The 18,092-nt window shown below is 42.0% G+C and overlaps 1 protein-coding gene across 2 annotated transcripts in view; it reads left to right on the top strand.

Annotated features, from left to right (window-relative positions):
• Positions 1-18,092, top strand: part of LOC124043178 (ataxin-1-like) — a 206,055-nt gene that overhangs the window by 99,634 nt on the left and 88,329 nt on the right. Inside the window, exon 1 of one of the 2 annotated variants that reach the window (XM_046361456.1) lies at positions 15,234-15,381. The exons of the other annotated variant lie outside the window; for it this stretch is intronic. The gene's annotated coding sequence lies outside the window, so the exon portion shown is untranslated. Of the gene's footprint in view, positions 1-15,233; positions 15,382-18,092 lie in introns of those variants that run through there. 2 annotated transcript variants of the gene reach the window in all.

Genomic DNA, 18,092 nt, shown 5'->3' with positions numbered 1-18,092 from the left:
GCGGTCTGAGAGCGAAACCCTCTGAATTTACAATCGGACAATCTGATAACCCTCTGAATTTACAATCGGACAATCTGACAACGCTCTGAATTTACAATCGGACAATCTGATAACCCTCTGAATTTACAATCGGACAATCTGACAACGCTCTGAATTTACAATCGGACAATCTGATAACCCTCTGAATTTACAATCGGACAATCTGACAACGTTCTGAATTTACAATCGGACAATCTGACTACGCTCTGAATTTACAATCGGACAATCTGACAACGCTCTGAATTTACAATCGGACAATCTGATAACGCTCTGAATTTACTAGCGCAATCTGGCAACGCTCTGAATTTACAAGTGCAATCTGGCAACGCTCTGAATTTACAAACAAACAATCTGATAACGCTCTGAATTTACAAACAAACAATCTGACAACGCTCTGAATTTACAAGCGCAATCTGACAACAGCTCTACAAAGGTCCGAGACAAGACCAGAACTAAACTAACGTTTATTCGGATGTCACCCCTGCGCCTTGTTACTGAGCTTTGCTTATGCTACTCAGTCACTGTTAGTGGCGGTGGGAAGTAGCTCATGTTAGCTACCTATCTAGTAGCCAACTACCTACCTAACCAACTAGCTAACTAGCCAACTAGCTACCTAACCAACTAGCTACCTAACCAACTAGCTACCTAGCCAACTAGCTACCTAGCTACCTAACCAACTAGCTACCTAGCCAACTAGCCACCTAGCTACCTAACCAACTAGCTACCTAGCCAACTAGCCAACTAGCTACCTAGCCAACTAGCTACCTAACCAACTAGCTACCTAGCCAACTAGCTACCTAACCAACTAGCTACCTAGCCAACTAGCTAGTAGCCAGTTTACCAGCTGATCAGCCAGTTAGCTAGCTACTGTACTGTAGCAACTGTTTGCCACCTTAAGTCAATAATATAATATAATAATAATATATGCCATTTAGCAGACGCTTTTATCCAAAGCGACTTACAGTCATGTGTGCATACATTCTACGTATGGGTGGTCCCGGGGATCGAACCCACTACCCTGGCGTTACAAGTGCCATGCTCTACCAACTGAGCTACAGAAGGACCACAAGTCAAGACATCCCGTAATTATAGTTTGCTTTTCGTTTTCTTTTGTGTGTGTGTGTTTTAGTAAATCAGAACACCTAAATGTATCTTTTTACGAAACAAAAACTATCTTTAACGGTTCCAGTAGTTTTCCCCTGACTGTTGTTCGCCAAAACGTCTTAATCTAGCTACCGTTATCGTCTATGAGCTGGTTAACGATAACTGCTATAAGCAACATAACCAGCCAACACACTTTTTTTGGCTAGATAAGTTAGTTGAATAGCTATCTCATCCAGTCTTTGTTGTTAAACTAACATGGTTAGTTTGTAAGTCGCTCTGGATAAGAGCGTCTGCTAAATGACTTAAATGTAAATGTAAATGTAATTTACAAGCTCAATCTGACAACGCTCTGAATTTACAAACAAACAATCTGACAATGCTCTGAATTTACAAACAAACAATCTGACAACGCTCTGAATTTACAAACGAACAATCTGACAACACTCTGAATTTATAAGCGCAATCTGGCATTCCAGATTAAATTTAAGAACACACCCGAAGTTGTGAAATGTCTAACCAATCATTTGTTATGCTAACTAGCTAGCAAGAGGTTGCATAGCAACAGCCTCAACTTCCGGTAGACAGGTGAAGAGCTAGTACACTCAACTGAAAGGATACTGTTCGTTTACGGTATACTAAAATGAACTAATAGTATGTAGTACATACTCATTAAGTATGTAGATACAGTATGTTAGTATGGGTATTCGAACACAGCTCTCGTTCTTCATCAGAAACTATCCCATAATATTCTTTCTGCCAGAGAGAGAGAGAGCATAGGGTATGATGTCACGATAAGCCTGTTGACAAAGGAGTGGAGCGAGAGAAGGATACGTTTGTCATTCAAAGTGTCCCATTCGACCCTGACCATCCGTCGTGTTCACTTCCTGTTAACTGACAGTGTGATGATACCAGGGCGTTGTAACTGCCACTTTGACCTCATTTCCACTATATAGCTCTGACTTTGTATTATTATTATCAAAGATTGATCAATGTTTATTGTTTTGGAGCCATACTGTCCATATTCAAATCTGTGTGGTTTGTGTTGGGTCTGAAGTTGAAATGTTAAATCAACTATTATACATCCTATTATGCAGAAGGCAAACAGAGTACAGAACAGCACCTGCATTCTTAAAAGTAGTGGTGTTGATCTAGAAAAAAGGGAAACAACTCTCTCCCTCCTCCTACTGGAGTGATGATGTTGTTTCTGGCTGGGAGATATTCGTCATGGTTACTTGAGAATAGTCATCTGAGGAATCATGGGGGAAACAAATGTCACTGATGGATGTGGGGTCTGTGTGTGTGTCTATGTGTGTCTGTGAGTGTGTGTCTATGTGTGTCTGTGAGTGTGTGTCTATGTGTGTCTATGTGTGTCTGTGAGTGTGTGTCTGTGAGTGTGTGTCTGTGAGTGTGTGTCTATGTGTGTCTATGTGTGTCTGTGAGTGTGTGTCTGTGAGTGTGTGTCTGTGAGTGTGTGTCTATGTGTGTCTGAAAGTGTGTCTATGTGTGTCTGTGAGTGTGTGTCTGTGAGTGTGTGTCTATGTGTGTCTGTGAGTGTGTGTCTGTGTCTGTGTCTGTGTCTCCATATCTCTCCCTCCATCTCTCTCCCTCCATCTCTCTCCCTCCTCTCTCCCTCCATCGCTCTCCCTCCATCTCTCTCCCTATATCTTTCTCCCTCTCTTCTCTCTCTCTCCATCTCTCTCCCTCTCTTCTCTCTCTCTTCTCTCTCTCTCCATCTCTCTCCCTCTCTTCTCTCTCTCTCCCTTCTCTCTCGCTCCATCTCTCTCCCTCTCTTCTCTCTCTCTCCCTTCTCTCTCTCTCTCCATCTCTCTCCCTCTTCTCTCTCTCTCTCTCTCTCTCTCCATCTCTCTCCCTCCATCGCTCTCCCTCCATCTCTCTCCCTCTCTTCTCTCTCTCTCTCTCCATCTCTCTCCCTCTCTTCTCTGGTTCCAGTATTAATGTTCCCTGTCATTGGTCCAGTTATTTATGAGTGCTCCTTCCTCCTCTTTTTCCATTGGTTCAAGATGCACATCAGGACTTCTCTGTACTGTAACTTAGATGAATGAATCACTTGCAGCTCTGTTTCTAAAAGTTCACCGCACAAAACAGCTCACAGAGAGAGGTCACAGAGAGGTCACCGAGGGGTCATACATAGCACACTGATATTTGGCCATGATAGAAAATATCTATAAAATTATTGATTTGTCTGGTGTGTGTGTGTGTGTGTGTGTGTGTGCGTGTGTGTGTGTGTGTGTGTGTGTGTGTGTGTGTGTGTGTGTGTGTGTGTGTGTGTGTGTGTGTGTGTGTGTGTGTGTGTGTGTGTGTGTGTGTGTGTGTGTGTGTGTGTGTGTGTGTGCGTGCGCGTGCGCGTGCGTGCGCGTGCGTGTGCGCCAGAGAGGCAGTGGATTTGGCTGCTAGATGAGGGGCTGTAATAACAGTGTTCTCCCACATCTGTGGCCAAGGGCTTGTTCCCATAACACACCCCTCACTATTGTCATTAATTGCACTGTTTGTCTACATAACTTGGTTCAAGCATTCATGATATTACCCTGAAGAAGGCACAGTGATGCCGAAACGTTGGTGTTATATATATGGAGTGTGTGACTCTCTTTGTCTTTATACTTACAGTTTATTCACCGTTTGTCAGCACCTCGACACTAAATCATTTTCTCTGGGTGTGCTTTTTGTTGTTGTGATATTACCACAAACAGAAAAGCACACAGAAACTGCCAGAACCAAGGAAAACGTCATCACTGGTTTTTAGGAGGAGAAGAATTTCCCACTGTGGCAGTGAGAGGATAGACTGACTATGCTATGACATCACCTCAGGGAGTTGTATTTCAATAAATAGACACAGCTACAGTACTCCACATCTTACTGTAGTTACACCCCAAGAAGGACGATAAACAGATCTACACCTCCTAGATATTTCCAGTCTTAGAAACAGTCCGTTTTATGCCAAGTTTGATCTATGAAGTCCCACGGTAATGTAGAACTGTGTTTTATAATCTACTTTTCTCTATCGTATTGTAAGATTCACACACAACTCACAGAGAAGTTAGAGCAGAGTCCAAAGGTTGATACTCTTCCTTGGACTGTTTATCAGCATGTCCTAAACTGAGTTCCTTAGGACTGTGTATGGGGAAGTTAGTTGAAAGAGGTGACATTCCAGAATATTATAGTGGTATATGGTAGTGGTGTGTAGTAGTGGTATATGGTAGTGATATATGGTAGTGGTATATGGTAGTGATATATGGTAGTGATATATGGTAGTGGTGTGTAGTAGTGGTATATGGTAGTGGTGTGTAGTAGTGGTATATGGTAGGGGGAGATGGTAGTGGTGTATAGTAGTGGTATATGGTAGTGGTGTATAGTAGTGGTATATGGTAGGGAGAGATGGTAGTGGTGTATAGTAGTTGTATATGGTAGTGGTATATGGTAGTGGTGTATGGTAGTGGTGTATAGTAGTGTATAGTAGTGGTATATGGTAGTGGTATATGGTAGGGAGATGGTAGTGGTATATGGTAGTGGTATATGGTAGATGGGTATCGTAGTGGATGGAGTGGTGGTAGTGGTGGTATCGTATATGGTAGTGGTATGGTAGTGGTATATGGTAGGGAGAGATGGTAGTGGTATATGGTAGGGAGAGATGGTAGTGGTGTATCGTAGTGGTATATGGTAGGGAGAGATGGTAGTGTTTAGTAGTGTATATGGTAGGGAGAGATGGTAGTGGTGTAGTAGTGGTATATGGTAGGGAGAGATGGTAGTAGGGAGAGATGTAGTGTTTAGTAGTTGTAGTGGTATATGGTAGTGGTGTATGGTAGTGGTGTATGGTAGTGGGTAGTGGTATATGGTAGTGGTATATGGTAGTGGGGGAGATGGTAGTGGTATATGGTAGTGGTATATGGTAGGGAGAGATGGTAGTGGTGTATCGTAGTGGTATATGGTAGGGAGAGATGGTAGTGGTGTATCGTAGGGAGATGGTAGTGGAGTAGTGGTATATGGTAGGGAGAGATGGTAGTGGTGTATCGTAGTGGTATATGGTAGGGAGAGATGGTAGTGGTATATGGTAGGGAGAGATGGTAGTGGTGTATCGTAGTGGTATATGGTAGGGAGAGATGGTAGTGGTGTATCGTAGTGGTATATGGTAGGGAGAGATGGTAGTGGTATATGGTAGGGAGAGATGGTAGTGGTGTATCGTAGTGGTATATGGTAGGGAGAGATGGTAGTGGTGTATCGTAGTGGTATATGGTAGGGAGAGATGGTAGTGGTGTATAGTAGTTGTATATGGTAGTGGTATATGGTAGTGGTGTATGGTAGTGGTGTATAGTAGTGGTATATGGTAGTGGTATATGGTAGTGGTATATGGTAGGGGGAGATGGTAGTGGTATATGGTAGTGGTGTGTAGTAGTGGTATATGGTAGTGATGTGTAGTAGTGGTATATAGTATATGGTAGCAGTATATGGTAGTGGTATATGGTAGTGGTGTATAGTAGTGGTATGTGGTAGTGGTATATGGTAGTGGTATATGGTATATGGTAGTGGTATATAGTATATGGTAGTGGTATATGGTATATGGTAGTGATATATGGTAGTGGTGTGTAGTATTGGTATATGGTAGTGATATATGGTAGTGGTGTGTAGTATTGGTATATGGTAGTGGTGTGTAGTAGTGGTATATGGTAGTGATATATGGTAGTGGTATATGGTAGTGATATATGGTAGTGATATATGGTAGTGGTGTGTAGTAGTGGTATATGGTAGTGGTGTGTAGTAGTGGTATATGGTAGGGGGAGATGGTAGTGGTGTATAGTAGTGGTATATGGTAGTGGTGTATAGTAGTGGTATATGGTAGGGAGAGATGGTAGTGGTGTATAGTAGTTGTATATGGTAGTGGTATATGGTAGTGGTGTATGGTAGTGGTGTATAGTAGTGGTATATGGTAGTGGTATATGGTAGTGGTATATGGTAGGGGGAGATGGTAGTGGTATATGGTAGTGGTATATGGTAGGGAGAGATGGTAGTGGTGTATCGTAGTGGTATATGGTAGGGAGAGATGGTAGTGGTGTATCGTAGGGAGAGATGGTAGTGGTGTATCGTAGTGGTATATGGTAGGGAGAGATGGTAGTGGTGTATCGTAGTGGTATATGGTAGGGAGAGATGGTAGTGGTATATGGTAGGGAGAGATGGTAGTGGTGTATCGTAGTGGTATATGGTAGGGAGAGATGGTAGTGGTGTATCGTAGTGGTATATGGTAGGGAGAGATGGTAGTGGTGTTTAGTAGTTGTATATGGTAGGGAGAGATGGTAGTGGTGTATCGTAGTGGTATATGGTAGGGAGAGATGGTAGTGGTGTATAGTAGTTGTATATGGTAGTGGTATATGGTAGTGGTGTATGGTAGTGGTGTATAGTAGTGGTATATGGTAGTGGTATATGGTAGTGGTATATGGTAGGGGGAGATGGTAGTGGTATATGGTAGTGGTATATGGTAGGGAGAGATGGTAGTGGTGTATCGTAGTGGTATATGGTAGGGAGAGATGGTAGTGGTGTAGTAGGGAGAGATGGTAGTGGTGTATCGTAGTGGTATATGGTAGGGAGAGATGGTAGTGGTGTATCGTAGTGGTATATGGTAGGGAGAGATGGTAGTGGTATATGGTAGGGAGAGATGGTAGTGGTGTATCGTAGTGGTATATGGTAGGGAGAGATGGTAGTGGTGTATCGTAGTGGTATATGGTAGGAGAGATGGTAGTGGTATATGGTAGGGAGAGATGGTAGTGGTGTATCGTAGTGGTATATGGTAGGAGAGATGGTAGTGGTGTATCGTAGTGGTATATGGTAGGGAGAGATGGTAGTGGTGTATAGTAGTTGTATATGGTAGTGGTATATGGTAGTGGTGTATGGTAGTGGTGTATAGTAGTGGTATATGGTAGTGGTATATGGTAGTGGTATATGGTAGGGGGAGATGGTAGTGGTATATGGTAGTGGTGTGTAGTAGTGGTATATGGTAGTGATGTGTAGTAGTGGTATATAGTATATGGTAGCAGTATATGGTAGTGGTATATGGTAGTGGTGTATAGTAGTGGTATGTGGTAGTGGTATATGGTAGTGGTATATGGTATATGGTAGTGGTATATAGTATATGGTAGTGGTATATGGTATATGGTAGTGATATATGGTAGTGGTGTGTAGTATTGGTATATGGTAGTGATATATGGTAGTGGTGTGTAGTATTGGTATATGGTAGTGGTGTGTAGTAGTGGTATATGGTAGTGGTGTGTAGTAGTGGTATATGGTAGTGATATATGGTAGTGGTATATGGTAGTGGTATATGGTAGTAGTGTATAGTAGTGGTATATGGTAGTCCTGTGTAGTTGTGGTATATGGTAGTGGTATATGGTAGTGGTGTATGGTAGTGGTATATGGTAGTCGTGTGTAGTTGTGGTATATGGTAGTGGTATATGGTAGTGGTATATGGTAGTAGTGTATTGTAGTGGTGTATAGTAGTGGTATATGGTAGTCGTGTGTAGTTGTGGTATATGGTAGTGGTGTATTGTAGTGGTATATGGTAGTAGTGTATAGTAGTGGTGTATAGTAGTGGTATATGGTAGTCGTGTGTAGTAGTGGTATATGGTAGTGGTGTATTGTAGTGGTATATGGTAGTAGTGTATAGTAGTGGTGTATAGTAGTGGTATATGGTAGTCGTGTGTAGTTGTGGTATATGGTAGTGGTATATGGTAGTGGTATATTGTAGTGGTAGTGGTATATGGTATATGGTAGTGGTGTATGGTAGTGGTATATGGTAGCGGTATATGGTAGTGGTATATGGTATATGGTAGTGGTGTATAGTAGTGGTATGTGGTAGTGGTATATGGTATATGGTAGTGGTATATAGTATATGGTAGTGGTATATGGTATATGGTAGTGGAGTATAGTAGTGGTATATGGTAGTGGAGTATAGTAGTGGTATATGGTAGTGGTGTATAGTAGTGGTATATGGTAGTGGTATATGGTAGTGGTGTATAGTAGTGGTGTATCGTAGTGGTATATGGTAGGGGGAGATGGTAGTGGTGTATAGTAGTGGTATATGGTAGTGGTATATGGTAGTGGTGTATAGTACTGGTGTATCATAGTGGTATATGGTAGGGGGATATGGTAGTGGTGTATAGTAGTGGTATATGGTAGTGGTGTATGGTAGTGGTATATGTTAGGGGGAGATGGTAGTGGTGTATAGTAGTTGTATATGGTAGTGGTGTATGGTAGTGGTGTATAGTAGTGGTATATGGTAGTGGTATGTGGTAGTTTTATATGGTAGGAGTATATGGTAGTGGTATATGGTATATGGTAGTGGTATATGGTAATAGTATATGGTAGTGGTGTATAGTAGTGGTATATGGTAGTGGTATATGGTGGTAGTATATGGTAGTGGTGTATAGTAGTGGTATATGGTAGTGGTGTATAGTAGTAGTATGTGGTAGTGGTGTATGGTAGTGGTGTATAGTAGTGGTATATGGTAGTGGTATATGGTAGTGGTATATGGTAGTAGTATATGGTAGTGGTGTATGGTAGTGGTGTATAGTAGTGGTATATGGTAGTAGTATATGCTAGTGGTATATGGTAGTAGTATATGGTAGTGGTATATGGTAGTGGTGTATGGTAGTGGTGTATAGTAGTAGTATATGGTAGTGGTGTATGGTAGTGGTGTATAGTAGTAGTATATGGTAGTGGTATATGGTAGTGGTATATGGTAGTAGTATATGCTAGTGGTATATGGTAGTAGTATATGGTAGTAGTATATGGTAGTGGTATATGGTAGTGGTGTATGGTAGTGGTGTATAGTAGTGGTATATGGTAGTAGTATATGCTAGTGGTATATGGTAGTAGTATATGGTAGTAGTATATGGTAGTGGTATATGGTAGTGGTGTATGGTAGTGGTGTATAGTAGTAGTATATGGTAGTGGTGTATGGTAGTGGTGTATAGTAGTAGTATATGGTAGTGGTATATGGTAGTGGTATATGGTAGTAGTATATGCTAGTGGTATATGGTAGTAGTATATGGTAGTAGTATATGGTAGTGGTATATGGTAGTGGTGTATGGTAGTGGTGTATAGTAGTAGTATATGGTAGTGGTATATGGTAGTGGTGTATAGTAGTGGTATATATTAGTAGTATATGGTAGTGGTATATGGTAGTGGCGTATGGTAGTGGTGTATAGTAGTAGTATATGGTAGTGGTATATGGTAGCGGTATAATGTAGTGGTGTATGGTAGTGGTGTATTGCAGTGGTATATGGTAGTTGTATATGGTAGTGGTATAGGGTAGTGGTGTATAGTAGTGGTATATGGTAGTTGTATATGGTAGTGGTATATGGCAGTGTTATTATGTAGTGGTATAGCGTAGTGGTGTATAGCGGTGGTGTATTGTTGTGTTATATAGTAGTGGTATATGGTAATATGGTAGTGGTATATGGTAGTGGTATGTGGTAGTGGTATATGGTAGTGGTATATTGTAGTGGTATATGGTAGTTGTATATGGTAGTGGTATAGGGTAGTGGTGTATAGTAGTGGTATATGGTAGTTGTATATGGTAGTGGTATATGGTAGTGGTGTATGGTTGTGGTATATGGTAGTGGTATATTGTAATGGTATATTGTAGTGGTATAGGGTAGTGGTGTATAGTAGTGGTATATGGTAATATGGTAGTGGTATATGGCAGTGTTATTATGTAGTGGTATAGGGTAGTGGTGTATAGTAGTGGTGTATTGTTGTGGTATATAGTAGTGGTATATGGTAATATGGTAGTGGTATATGGCAGTGTTATTATGTAGTGGTATAGGGTAGTGGTGTATAGTAGTGGTGTATTGTTGTGGTATATAGTAGTGGTATATGGTAATATGGTAGTGGTATATGGCAGTGTTATTATGTAGTGGTGTAGGGTAGTGGTGTATTGTAGTGGTGTATTGTTGTGGTATATAGTAGTGGTATATGGTAATATGGTAGTGGTATATGGCAGTGTTATTATGTAGTGGTATAGGGTAGTGGTGTATTGTAGTGGTGTATTGTTGTATGGTAAGGGTATGTGGTAGTGATATATGGTAGTGGTATATTGTAGTGGTATATGGTAGTTGTATATGGTAGTGGTATATGGCAGTGTTATTATGTTATGTAGTATTATGTAGTATTATTATGTAGGAAAGGATAAGTAATCCTTCTCACCCCCCCCCTTTAAGATTTAGATGCACTATTGGAAAGTGACTGTTCTACTGGATGTCATAAGGTGAATGCACCAATTTGTAAGTCGCTCTGGATAAGAGCGTCTGCTAAATGACTTAAATGTAAATGTAAAATGTAGTGGTATAGGGTAGTGGTGTATAGTAGTGGTGTATAGTAGTAGTATATGGTAGTGGTGTATAGTAGTGGTGTATTGTTGTGGTATATAGTAGTGGTATATGGTAATATGGTAGTGGTATATGGCAGTGTTATTATGTAGTGGTATAGGGTAGTGGTGTATAGTTGTGGTATATGGTAGTGGTATATGGTAGTGGTATATGGTAGTAGTGTATAGTAGTGGTGTATAGTAGTGGTATATGGTAGTCGTGTGTAGTTGTGGTATATGGTAGTGGTGTATTGTAGTGGTATAGGGTAGTGGTGTATTGTAGTGGTGTATTGTTGTGGTATATACTAGTGGTATATGGTAATATGGTAGTGGTATATGGCAGTGTTATTATGTAGTGGTATAGGGTAGTGGTGTATAGTAGTGGTGTATAGTAGTAGTATATGGTAGTGGTATATGGTAGTGGTGTATTGTAGTGGTGTATTGTTGTGGTATATACTAGTGGTATATGGTAATATGGTAGTGGTATATGGCAGTGTTATTATGTAGTGGTATAGGGTAGTGGTGTATAGTAGTGGTGTATAGTAGTAGTATATGGTAGTGGTATATGGTAGTGGTGTATAGTAGTGGTGTATTGTTGTGGTATATAGTAGTGGTATATGGTAATATGGTAGTGGTATATGGCAGTGTTATTATGTAGTGGTATAGGGTAGTGGTGTATAGTAGTGGTGTATAGTAGTAGTATATGGTAGTGGTATATGGTAGTGGTGTATAGTAGTGGTGTATTGTTGTGGTATATACTAGTGGTATATGGTAATATGGTAGTGGTATATGGCAGTGTTATTATGTAGTGGTATAGGGTAGTGGTGTATAGTAGTGGTGTATAGTAGTAGTATATGGTAGTGGTATATGGTAGTGGTGTATAGTATTGGTGTATTTTTGTGGTATATACTAGTGGTATATGGTAATATGGTAGTGGTATATGGCAGTGTTATTATGTAGTGGTATAGGGTAGTGGTGTATTGTAGTGGTGTATTGTTGTGGTATATAGTAGTGGTATATGGTAATATGGTAGTGGTATATGGCAGTGTTATTATGTAGTGGTATAGGGTAGTGGTGTATTGTAGTGGTGTATTGTTGTATGGTCAGGGTATGTGGTAGTGATATATGTTAGTGGTATGTTGTAGTGGTATATGTTAGTGGTAGTATGTAGTTGTTTATGGTGGTGGTATATGGTAGTGGTATATTGTAGTGGTGTGTAGTAGTGGTATATGGTATGGGGAGATGGTAGTGGTATATAGTAGTGGTATATGGTAGTGGTGTATAGTAGTGGTATATGGTAGTGGTGAATGGCCATGGACAGGCTGTAAAGAACACTAGGTGGGCCATGGAGAGGCTGTAAAGAACAGTAGTGGGCCATGGAAAGGCTGTAAAAAACACTAGGTGGGCCATGGAGAGGCTGTAAAGAACAGTAGTGGGCCATGGAGAGGCTGTAAAGAACACAAGGTGGGCCATGGAGAGGCTGTAAAGAACACTAGGTGGGTCATGGAGAGGCTGTAAAGAACACTAGGTGGGTCATGGAGAGGCTGTAAAGAACACTAGGTGGGTCATGGAGAGGCTGTAAAGAACACTAGGTGGGCCATGGAGAGGCTGTAAAGAACACTAGGTGGGTCATGGAGAGGCTGTAAAGAACACTAGGTGGGCCATGGACAGGTTGTAAAGAACACTAGGTGGGTCATGGAGAGGCTGTAAAGAACACTAGGTGGGTCATGGAGAGGCTGTAAAGAACACTAGGTGGGTCATGGAGAGGCTGTAAAGAACACTAGGTGGGTCATGGAGAGGCTGTAAAGAACACTAGGTGGGTCATGGAGAGGCTGTAAAGAACACTAGGTGGGTCATGGAGAGGCTGTAAAAGAACACTAGGGTGGGCCATGGAGAGGCTGTAAAGAACACTAGGTGGGCCATGGAGAGGCTGTAAAGAACACTAGGTGGGCCATGGAGAGGCTGTAAAGAACACTAGGTGGGCCATGGAGAGGCTGTAAAGAACACTAGGTGGGCCATGGAGAGGCTGTAAAGAACACTAGGTGGGCCATGGAGAGGCTGTAAAGAACAGTAGTGGGCCATGGAGAGGCTGTAAAGAACACTAGGTGGGCCATGGAGAGACTGTAAAGAACACTAGGTGGGCCATGGAGAGGCTGTAAAGAACACTAGGTGGGCCATGGAGAGGCTGTAAAGAACACTAGGTGGGTCATGGAGAGGCTGTAAAGAACACTAGGTGGGCCATGGAGAGGCTGTAAAGAACACTAGGTGGGTCATGGAGAGGCTGTAAAGAACACTAGGTGGGCCATGGACAGGTTGTAAAGAACACTAGGTGGGTCATGGAGAGGCTGTAAAGAACACTAGGTGGGTCATGGAGAGGCTGTAAAGAACACTAGGTGGGCCATGGAGAGACTGTAAAGAACACTAGGTGGGTCATGGAGAGGCTGTAAAGAACACTAGGTGGGTCATGGAGAGGCTGTAAAGAACACTAGGTGGGCCATGGAGAGGCTGTAAAGAACACTAGGTGGGCCATGGAGAGGCTGTAAAGAACACTAGGTGGGCCATGGAGAGGCTGTAAAGAACACTAGGTGGGCCATGGAGAGGCTGTAAAGAACACTAGGTGGGCCATGGAGAGGCTGTAAAGAACACTAGGTGGGCCATGGAGAGGCTGTAAAGAACAGTAGTGGGCCATGGAGAGGCTGTAAAGAACACTAGGTGGGCCATGGAGAGACTGTAAAGAACATTAGGTGGGCCATGGAGAGGCTGTAAAGAACACTAGGTGGGCCATGGAGAGGCTGTAAAGAACACTAGGTGGGTCATGGAGAGGCTGTAAAGAACACTAGGTGGGCCATGGAGAGGCTGTAAAGAACACTAGGTGGGTCATGGAGAGGCTGTAAAGAACACTAGGTGGGCCATGGAGAGGCTGTAAAGAACACTAGGTGGGCCATGGAGAGGTTGTTAAAAATACGGTGACTGAAGGTCCTCTGACATGATAAACATACACACGTATAAACACATATATACATTACACACACATATACACACATCGGGTTTAGGCTCAGAGTCAAGGTTGATTGGATTGCAAACTTTATCGACCTGAAGGACACACACACACACACACACACACACACACACACACACACACACACACACACACACACACACACACACACACACACACACACACACACACACACACACACACACACACACACACACACACACACACACACACACACACACACACACACACACAGACACACACACACAAACACACACACACACAGCGGTCAGTAGCATTGCTAATGTGAGAGATACTCCTCTCTGCGACTGTCCTGGCATGCATTCATGTCAAGGTTACAGCTTACCATCTGTCTGTATGTATAACACAATGGAAATTCATGTATAACTCAAGCATTTTGTAGGTGGCAATTCTGAATGGACAGTTAATGAATTGTCTGACTCAGGCTCAGTGAGTGGAATTACGCCCTATGCTACATTACACACAGTCAAGTAGCTTGTGATAATACCACCAGGGCAGAGAGGACTAGACACTAACACACACCACTAAACAGTCAAGTATCTGGTGATAGACACTAACACACACCACTAAACAGTCAAGTAGCTGGTGATAGACACTAACACACACCACTAAACAGTCAAGTAGCTGGTGATAGACACTAACACACACCACTAAACAGTCAAGTAGCTGGTGATAGACACTAACACACACCACTAAACAGTCAAGTAGCTGGTGATAGACACTAACACACACCACTAAACAGTCAAGTAGCTGGTGATAGACACTAACACACTAGGACTAGACACTAACACACCACTGAATGGTTAGCCACCCACAGCAGGAAAAGCCACTGTGTATGCAGATGAAGAGCAAGCAGAGTGGGCATGGTGTGGGTGGGTGGGTGTGTGTGTGTGTGTTTGTGTGTGTGTGGAGCAGCGCATGGCTCCCATGTAAATGTAATGAAGAGCTCATACATGGGTTATAAATAGATGCACAGTGTGTGACTGCCTGAATGAACTCAGCTCAGACCCTCTTAAAGGGACAGGAGACCATTTCTAGTTTGTTTATGCCCTCCTCACCTCAGACTCCCTCTTAAAGGGACAGGAGACCCTTTCTATTCCGTTTATGCCCTCCTCACCTCAGACTCCCTCTTAAAGGGACAGGAGACCATTTCTAGTTTGTTTGTGCCCTCCTCAACTCTGACTCCCTTTTAAAGGGACAGGAGACCCTTTCTATTGTGTTTGTGCCCTCCTCACCTCAGACTCCCTCTTAAAGGGACAGGGGACCCTTTCTATTCCGTTTATGCCCTCCTCACCTCAGACTCCCTCTTAAAGGGACAGGAGACCCTTTCTATTCTGTTTATGCCCTCCTCACCTCAGACTCCCTCTTAAAGGGACAGGAGACCATTTCTAGTTTGTTTGTGCCCTCCTCAACTCTGACTCCCTCTTAAAGGGACAGGGGACCCTTTCTATTGTGTTTGTGCCCTCCTCACCTCAGACTCCCTCTTAAAGGGACAGGAGACCCTTTCTATTCTGTTTATGCCCTCCTTGCCTCAGACTCCCTCTTGACTAAGCATGAATAGAGCTTAGACCTTGTAAAGTCAGTTTTGCTTTAGAGAAAGTTGAGATAATGAAAGAGGTCATTATTTGTTGTGTATAAACTTGCAGTGCTTACATAACATGTTACGTTCCGGTGTTCCTATTACTGCGAGCACAGTGTGTGTACTGTACACAAGCTGTCACAGGGAAGCCACACCGGTGGAACTAAGGAGTTGTCTTTCTGAGGGCAGGTGGATCCGACAGGAGCCCAGTCTAGGTGACGCACATGAATCCTTGACAACAGAGAGACGGTAAGTCCTCTCCCTCCATGGGATTACACGTTTTCTGTTTTTCTCTTGTTTTTCCTGTGGTGGGGATACACTGTAGTGAGCTGTAATGTGTGTGTGTGTGTGTGTGTGTGTGTGTGTGTGTGTGTGTGTGTGTGTGTGTGTGTGTGTGTGTGTGTGTGTGTGTGTGTGTGTGTGTGTGTGTGTGTGTGTGTGTGTGTGTGTGTGTGTGTGTGTGTGTGTGTGTGCGTGCGTGTGTGACATAAGGGCGGCACTGAAGGGCCTATGGGCAGTGTACTGTGTTTTGCTGACTAGAGGGGTGTATGTGTGCGTTTGACGCTCCTTGCCGAGTCACAGCTTTCGGTCACATGACAACTGGTTGCCGTGGTGTTGGCTGTTGTATCCTCCCTGACTGTAGTTGTGTTAACTCCTGATCTTGGATCAGGGTGTAACTGTTTGCACTGTACACTAGATAACCTAACATCACATCTATAGCTCCCTCTGTCTGTGGTACCTCCACATCACTTCTGTAATAACGACACCAGAATGTGTTCCGAGTGTCAGGATCTCGACATTCTAAACTAGTTTAGATTCTGTTTCATTCTGCATCATTGTGTTTCATTCTGCATCATTGTGTTTCATTCTGCATCATTCTGTTTCATTCTGCATCTCGACATTCTAAACTAGTTTGATTATGTTTCATTCTGCATCTCGACATTCTAAGCTAGTTTAGATTCTGTTTCATTCTGCATCTCGACATTCTAAACTAGTTTAGATTCTGTTTCATTCTGCATCTCGACATTCTAAGCTAGTGTAGATTCTGTTTCATTCAGCATCTTGACATTCTAAACTAGTTTAGATTCTGTTTCATTCTGCATCTCGACATTCTAAACTAGTTTAGATTATGTTTCATTCTGCATCTCGACATTCTAAACTAGTTTAGATTATGTTTCATTCTGCATCTCGACATTCTAAACTAGTTTAGATTATGTTTCATTCTGCATCTCGACATTCTAAGCTAGTTTAGATTCTGTTTCATTCTGCATCTCGACATTCTAAACTAGTTTAGATTCTGTTTCATTCTGCATCTCGACATTCTAAACTAGTTTAGATTCTGTTTCATTCTGCATCTCGACATTCTAAACTAGTTTAGATTATGTTTCATTCTGCATCTCGACATTCTAAGCTAGTTTAGATTCTGTTTCATTCTGCATCTCGACATTCTAAACTAGTTTAGATTCTGTTTCATTCTGCATCTCGACATTCTAAGCTAGTTTAGATTCTGTTTCATTCTGCATCATTGTGTTTCATTCTGCATCATTCTGTTTCATTCTGCATCATTCTGTTTCATTCTGCATCTCAACATTCTAAACTAGTTTAGATTATGTTTCATTCTGCATCTCGACATTCTAAGCTAGTTTAGATTCTGTTTCATTCTGCATCTCGACATTCTAAACTAGTGTAGATTCTGTTTCATTCAGCATCTTGACATTCTAAACTAGTTTAGATTCTGTTTCATTCTGCATCTCGACATTCTAAACTAGTTTAGTTTAGAATGTGTTCGTCTCGTGTGTTTTGTGTTCGTCTCGTGTGTTCGTCACGTGTGTTCGTCTCGTGTGTTCGTCTCGTGTGTTCGTCTCGTGTGTTCGTCACGTGTGTTCGTCACGTGTGTTCGTCACGTGTGTTAGTCACGTGTGTTCGTCACGTGTGTCCGTCACGTGTGTTCGTCTCGTGTGTTCATCACGTGTGTTAGTCACGTGTGTTCGTTATGTGTGTTCGTCATGTGTGTTCATGGCATCAGTTATATCATCAGAAAATTCTCTGCTGGTTGTGAGCAGAGTCTCAAATGAACAAGAACACAGAGCTAGCATGGTGTTGCTTCTGGCTTTTCTCCCAGTTGGAGTGTGTGTGTTTGTGTTTGTGTTTGTGTTTGTGCTTGTGCTTGTGCTTGTGCGCGCGTGTGTGAGGACTCTGATGTCCCAACAGTGCTTTGAGCCTTCTCCCTGGAGTACTGAGGGGCTGTGAAGATTTAGGAAGCTTTCTCTCCCTCTCCCTCATATATATATATATATATATGTCCTATATATATATATATATATATATATATATATATATATATATATATATATATATATATATATATATATATATATATATATATATATATCAATTCAATTTCAATTTAAGGGTCTTTATTGTCATGGGAAACATATGTTTACATTTCCAAAGCAAGTGAAATAGGTAATAAATGAAATAAACAATACATATTTAACAGTAAACATGTCAAACGTCATATTACGTCTATATACATGATTTTAAAGATGTACAAATCGTTAAAGTACAAAAGGTCAAACAAATAAATAGAAATATAGGTTGTATTTACAATGTGTTTGTCCTTCGCTGGTTGTGTTACGTCTGTTGTCGGAATGAGACCAAAGCGCAGCGAGGAAAGTGTACATCTTCTTTATTTAATATGAACACCAAAAAAGAAAAGAAAAGATAACCGAACATAAAGTTCTGCAGGGCTATACAGCTACTGTGCAAAAACAAGATCCCACAAACTCAGGAGGAAAACAGGCTGCCTAAGTATGATCCCCAATCAGATATAACGATAGACAGCTGCCTCTGATTGGGAACCATACCCGGCCAACAAAGAAATAGAAAACTAGAATGCCCACCCAAATCACACCCTGACCTAACCAAATAGAGAAATAAACAGGCTCTCTAAGGTCAGG

The sequence above is a fragment of the Oncorhynchus gorbuscha genome, linkage group LG09 (assembly GCF_021184085.1).
Source record: "Oncorhynchus gorbuscha isolate QuinsamMale2020 ecotype Even-year linkage group LG09, OgorEven_v1.0, whole genome shotgun sequence".
NCBI classification, from domain to species: domain Eukaryota; kingdom Metazoa; phylum Chordata; class Actinopteri; order Salmoniformes; family Salmonidae; genus Oncorhynchus; species Oncorhynchus gorbuscha.
Note: the sequence above shows the minus strand (reverse complement) of the source record. Positions and strands in the feature narration are given on the sequence as shown.